The sequence below is a fragment of the Callospermophilus lateralis genome, unplaced genomic scaffold (assembly GCF_048772815.1).
Source record: "Callospermophilus lateralis isolate mCalLat2 unplaced genomic scaffold, mCalLat2.hap1 Scaffold_52, whole genome shotgun sequence".
NCBI classification, from domain to species: domain Eukaryota; kingdom Metazoa; phylum Chordata; class Mammalia; order Rodentia; family Sciuridae; genus Callospermophilus; species Callospermophilus lateralis.
The window spans coordinates 1,588,955-1,595,921 of NW_027514454.1; the positions used below are offsets into that span (position 1 = coordinate 1,588,955).

Below are 6,967 nucleotides of genomic sequence, written 5' to 3' on the forward strand. Positions count from 1 at the left end.
ACTGAGAATTATTGAATGGCACACTTATGATGAATGAATGTTATAACTTGTCACTTAGACCTCAATAAAACGGTTTTTTTGAAACCAGTGCAACCAAAGACAGCCATATAGATTACCTTAGACAACCAAGACCTCTTCACCCATCATTGATTTTATTTTCTTCTGTTTTCTGAAGAGATTTACGCCAATCTGCTATTAGTTTCACATCCTCTGTACCAGCTAGCTTGTACAAAAATGATCCTAACAGAATCAGAGTTGTCAACTTATTCATTTGAGGCTATGATGAAGAACAGAAATAGAGCTAGAAAATATCACCAGCTAAAGCTAAGGTAGCATTGATTGTGGAAGCCTATTCATCTGCATGGCTTGCACAACCAGTAAAAACATTCCACCCAATACAGACAACTTACTTATCTGGGGAGGTATTACATACTGCTATGACATGGGTCATTTGCTTGCCTGAGAAAATAGAGTGATCTGGTCATTTTAGGCATCGGTTAAAACTATAATATAATTGCCTGGTGCGGAATGTAACATCATGGTGTGGAGAATGCTTAATGCAAATTTCTTCACCCAAACATATTATGATGTTCCTCTAATCTCTGTAACATAAATAATCTTTCCATGTGGGAGGGGCTAACATGACTTGACATAAAATACAGAAAGAGCCAAAATATTTCTCAGATACCAATAACCTCCTTTTCCCCTGAGTTGTAAAGGATATATAATAGTGAGGAACTGGTAATTTTTAAAATAACAATATCATGGCGAGGTCTTTATATTTTATAGAAAGTTTTCCAACTCAGTAAAAAAAATTTCCTTATAACCCCAGCGCAGTGGATAGCGGGTCGGGCACTTCAAAGGTGCCTGCACTGCACCTCCAGCTCCGCGTCCAGACGGCAGTTGGGTGAAAAAACGGGAGAATCACTAGAAGAGCCCACAGTCCTTAAGCCAGCGAGAAGGGGCGCAGGGTCTTGGGGCAGAGAGGAATTCGCTCCGTACGAAACTTTGGCGGTCAGAGTCTTGAGTGGGGCGACCTTGCGGAGAGGGCGCAGCAGCCCCCGCACCTCGCTCCTCGCTAGGCGCCACCAGCACCTCTGCAGCGTCAAGGAAGGGTCTCGGGTCAAGGACAAGAATCTGTGGCCATGGCTGAGGCTACCGAGCCAGACGGTGGCGCTTCAGGTTCCCAGGGGCCGCCAGAGGACCCAGCGCTTCTGGTCGAGCGACCGGCGAAGCCGGGGCCCTAGGCAGGGAGGCGGAGGGGCGGGAGGCTAGCGAGGGCGCCGAGGAGGCGCCCGGGGGAGAGGGGGCGGGCGCAGCGGCGACAGCGGCGGACCAGGAGGAAGAAGGCGGCGGGCCGGACCCAGGGTGCACGGGGGAGCTGTCGCCGGGAGCGGGCAGTGGCCCAGGGACGGAGAAGCGCGGCCCAGGGGGAGCGCAGAGCGAGGCGGAGAAGGGCGAACCGCCCGGCGCCGAGGCTCCCCAGGGAGGGGAGGTGGCGGGCGGCGCGGGGCAGGTGGAGGAGGCGGGCTCGGAGAGCGGGGTGCAGGGCGAGGCCGCAGGGGAGGCTCAGGGGGCGTCGGGGAGTCTGGGGACCCCGGGGTCCCAGCGGCGCCGGAGGAGACGGAGCACGGGCTGGAGGCTCCGGGGGTCACCATAGACGCCCAGGGACTTTCGGGGGACAGCATGGATGCCCAGGGGCTGGCGGGAGGGGCGCTGGAGGCAGACGGTGAGCTCCAGGACCAGGACCGGGAGCAACAAGGTCCCCAGTCCCAGTCCGAGACCACTGAGGTCGCTGTCGCGGAAACCGGGGGGCCCAGCCCGGAAGAGTTTGCAGGAGCCATGGGGGAGGTGGGGTCCGAAGAAGCGGTGCCTGGGGACGGGAAGGCAGATGCTGGCGAGGATGAGGACTCGGGTGGGGGCCAGAAGGCGATGGAGGCGGAAGACAGGAGGCGAGAGCCGACCCCGAGGGAGGACGCCTCGGCAGCTGGGGGAGAGGAGGAGCCCCCGGACGGCACCCAGGATCGGGAGGTGGCCGAGGAGACGGGGCCCGAGGAGACGGGGCCCGAGGAGCCCGAGGCCAAGCTCAGCAACCACCTGGCGGAGGAGAGCAGCGCGCAGGGCAGCGACGAGTCGGCGCCGGTGAACGGCCGCCGCGAGAACGGCGAGGCGTCGGAGGAGGGGGACCCGAGGCAGGAGCACGACATCACCCTCTTCGTCAAGGCCGGGTACGATGGGGAGAGCATTGGAAATTGCCCATTTTCTCAGCGTCTCTTTATGATTCTCTGGCTCAAGGGCGTTATATTCAATGTGACGACGGTGGACCTGAAAAGGAAACCCGCGGACCTGCAGAACCTGGCTCCCGGAACGAACCCACCTTTTATGACTTTTGATGGTGAAGTCAAGACGGATGTGAATAAGATCGAGGAGTTCTTGGAGGAGAAGCTGGCTCCCCCGAGGTACCCTAAGCTGGGGCCCCAACACCCTGAATCCAACTCAGCAGGAAATGACGTGTTTGCCAAATTCTCGGCATTTATTAAAAATACCAAGAAGGATGCCAACGAGATTTATGAAAAGAACCTGCTGCGGGCCCTGAAGAAGCTGGACAATTACTTGACTAGTCCCCTGCCGGATGAAATCAATGCCTACAGCACGGAGGAGGTGGCTGCTTCCGGGAGGAAGTTCCTGGACGGGGATGAGCTCACGCTGGCCGACTGCAACCTCTTACCCAAGCTCCATATCATAAAGATTGTGGCCAAGAAATACAGAGATTTTGAGTTTCCTTCTGAAATGACCGGCATCTGGAGATACTTGGACAATGCTTACGCTAGGGATGAGTTCACCAATACGTGTCCTGCCGACCAGGAGATCGAACATGCGTATTCAGATGTTGCAAAAAGAATGAAGTGAAACGGGGGTGTTTCCTGTCTTGTTTCTCAGAGGAATGAGCTAGGTTTCCAAAAGAGCGTGTTTTCATGCATTTCCCTCAATAACTGTCTTTTGCAAAGTAACGTCTAGAGCGGGATCCGCTAAATGGCAAATGATACGTGGCCTCATGATTTGTCAACTCATTGGCAAACTTTAATATGCCAGTGCCTTTTGTTAAACACACCAGTTGCCTAGTCTACATTAATTTATATCTTTGGCATTCACTGACCTCATAATCTGTGACATTTAGGGAATGCACTTTGCAGTTGAAAGTTTCAAAGCAAATTAGATTTGGATTCAGTTCTTTCAAATTTTAAAGACTTGGTTTGTCTTTGATACTTTTCATAATCATTTGTAGTCGGTTTTTCTTAACTATTAATTTAATAATTAAGTATTTTCAAGATGAAGATACTGTTTTTATAATGCAAAAATGATACCCTCCCATTTTAATACTTCAAGATAATATCAGAGAATATAAGGAAGGAAGTAAAAACAATCTCCTATAATTTTACTCCACTTCATTACTGATAAATTATTGGTGAACATCTTCCAAATTTTGTCTTCTGTGCATGTAGACATGTGCATTACACACACTTTCGTTCATTTTATATGGTATTGTGTTCATTTTAAAGTCTTTCCTTGATGGTCAGTCATAGAGGACTTGAGACACACAAAAAGATTCAACACTGCAGAGCTAGAGAGGACACTTTTGGTCAGATTTTAAAGATATGGGGACCCATAGAGGCTGTGGAGTCACCGTCTACCAAAATGAACCTCACTACCTTGACCTCCGGGTGCTGCTGCCTCTGAATCTAGTAGGGCCACAGTAGGAGAATGCTCATCTGAGCCCTTGGTTCCCTTCCAGTACCTCCTTCTGCTCCGGCCCCTCTTGCAGAGACTGTGCCTTCACCGGGACTCTTTATTCCAGCTGCAACTTGGAGACTCCCTGCCCTGTGCTGCAGCGTGAAGCCGGCACACCTTGATTTTTTCTCATGACTGTGCTCTCTAAGCTCCAACACGGCCCTTCTTTGGTGATGATGCTATGGTGGGGGCTAGCCCAGTCACTGTCCTTTCTCTGCTTTTTAAATTTCATTTAGAGGTCAGGCAGGGGAAACCCAGGAGATTAAATTCATGGTAACTACTCTTGGGCAGTTCTGGTAAATAGTCCAGTTAGGGAGGAAGTGGAAATGATTGACTCAGAGAGTTCCTGGGCGGTCTGTGGCTTTCTCTCCACCACCCTGTAACCAACACACATCACAGCTGTGGGTGTGGGGCCACTGCTGCACCCCAGCCTCAGGCACAGAGGACAGAATGGAGGGCCGCTTACATATTCACAGTCCTTTCAGGTCTGTTGCTGGACATTCACATGTATCTTACAAAAACCCTTCTGGTACGGCTGGTTGTATGTGGTGGATGCTAAGATGCTCATCTTTCATGCATGCACCTGCTCTGTGGGTGATTTGTTTGAAAGAGAATAAAATGCACTAAGGGTCACAACTTTGGAATTTGGTGAAAAATGTCTCATAAAAAAAAAAAAAAAAACAAAGCCTTCAATATGGTAGCCACTCTTTCCCCACTTACAGGATGCTGGGATCTCATCCCAGAAGTCGGCTTTCTTTGTCAACGTTGAATTTATGGCAGTTGTGTCTAGATGTATCACCTTTGTCCATGTTGTCCCACAGCTGTTAGAAATCAGATTTTTAAATCTAGTTTTGTAATGTTACATGTCAACTTGGCAAATGAGTAGACTACCAGTGTTACTAGTGCCTTTTAATACTTCTAGATGTTAATGTGATCATAAACTCCATGTGCCTTAAAAATTAAACAGATTATAAAAACATTAAAAAAAATTTCCTTATATATATTCAAGTGACCATCACTCCAACCTGCCATTCACAGGGTGCCTGAATGCATGATTTGAAGTGAGGCATCACGAACTGCTTCTCTGTATATTCTTTTCCAAAGAGACAGCTGTTCAAATATACTTTAAGAAAAAAAAATTAGCTTTTTTGTCAATCTCCAGTATAGCTCATAAATTATGCCCAGGTATGCTTTAAAGAAAACTGACTTCCTTATTTAAAATAAATTCTCCTATGAATTTCTTAGGCTGATTAGTTAAAAATAATAACCATTTTAAATGCATATGTATATGTAAAGTTCATATTAGCTTTACACAGCTGCTCTGGATGGATTAATACCTCTAAAATTTTTTTTCTTCTGATTTTTTTTCTTCAATGAATGTTCAATGAGTCCCTGTGTTTCACATTCCTCCCAACAAAAACACTCAGGGTCACTCCAGGGGAACTGGGCTGCACAAAATAACCACACAAGAGACAGAGATACCTTTTTCTTTGGGGTCCTGTGATGGCTCCTCTGACCTTAAGGGTCCAAAGAAAGAGAATGCTGAACCCTTCTTTTGAGGAGAAGCCATTCAAATGAGGCAAGGGGTCAGGTTTCAGGGGGTTGCATTTAGCTTCATGATGTCTGCTGTCAGCAGGTTGACTGAAACCTAGAAAGGCCACACCCAAAGGCAGAGCAAGAGAAGGGAACACACAAAGGGTGTTTCCATGGAACATTCTATCCCAAACAGGGCAAAGGTGCAATATCACAAAGGAACAGGTGAGCATAGCTCAATCCATGGGGCTACAACCCTACATCTGAAGACACATTGTGCTACCTGGAGGATCCCAATATCCAGGACACTACAAAATGACTGATAGAGCCTGTCCAATCATGGGAAGGAGTATGCATATTCATTCAGACTGGCTGCCCACACCTGTGGTGCACTCCTTCCACCATAAAGTGGAGCCATTTGTGGGTAGGGTAGTGATAGGAACCCATAGGTACTGCTGGTATTGCCAGAGCAGCTATGTAAGGCAATTTTGCAAGAATTGCATCAGATGGGAGGGAGGGGGAGCCTAAGCACCAACAGAGCAACCCCCCCACCCCAGTGAAACACTGATGAGAGTCTGTGGATGTGCAGCAAAAAATGGGTTAAGAATTCTTTTCATGGAAAAACAAATGATTAAATGTTTCCTAATTAACCAGAGCACCTTGTATGTATTAATTATAACTTAGGAAAATAATAAACCAGTGCATTATAAATCAAGCAGAATATATTTCTTAGGGCATAATGGATGGAAAACAATGGATTGAACTTATTAAAAGTACACTGCAAAAATAAAAGGATTTTGAAGGTCAATTGTTTATACTTCCTATTTGTCATGTGATCTTCCTAAGTGAAATAGATCTTGAAGCACATTTTTAAGAAGCTGAGATTCTGATCTTACAGCACTAATAGAAAAAAAGAAAAAAATTAATCACCCCAAAATATTACATGATCCAATATCTGAGGGACATAATGGGATTATAAATAATGGACATTTTGGGGGGAGCTGTAAACAAAATAAAGTCTGAAATTTAGGTGTGTGTGTTTAAGAATTTATTTGCAAGGTATTTCTTTATTATGATGCATTTAAAAAATACCTGAGCTTAAAATGGAAGACTGTGAAAAAACTCTTATTTTGGGTAAAATAAAGAAAATAACTTTTGAGTAGTGTGTAAACAAAGGAATAAGTATTTCAGAGTGTGTGTACTGTAAAATCACACTAGTGTGTACAAAGCCAGTGTATATTAGTAAATTGTGAATAGAAAAATATTTGAAAAGAAAACAAATGCTGTTGTTTTTCTAGTTCATGCCTCATAAATTGAAAAAAAACAAAGCCAACAAAGTGCCAAACTTGATGTTAGGGGCTAGTTTTAATTAGTGTATAAGAATTATTTGCACCTAGATCAACAAGCACTCACTGAGCGACTCACTGCATGCCCACCCAGGTGTAAAATGCTTGGAAGGACACTGAAGATAACTTAGGATGACTTCATAAATTTGGCTTTCCTAGGAAATCAGCAAATTTATTTAAAGCATGTCCAGTTAGAGACCAGTATAAATTTTTAAAAAAGTCAGAAAACCTTCATTATTACAAAATAATGTATTTCATAGAGGGTCATTATGGGGAAATTGGGGCAATTTGTTGTTGTC

The 6,967-nt window shown here is 46.0% G+C and overlaps 1 pseudogene; it reads left to right on the forward strand.

Annotated features, from left to right (window-relative positions):
• The first annotated feature begins 1,145 nt into the window (after window positions 1-1,145).
• Window positions 1,146-2,910, forward strand: LOC143390278 (chloride intracellular channel protein 6 pseudogene; annotated as a pseudogene).
• Window positions 2,911-6,967: the final 4,057 nt, after the last annotated feature.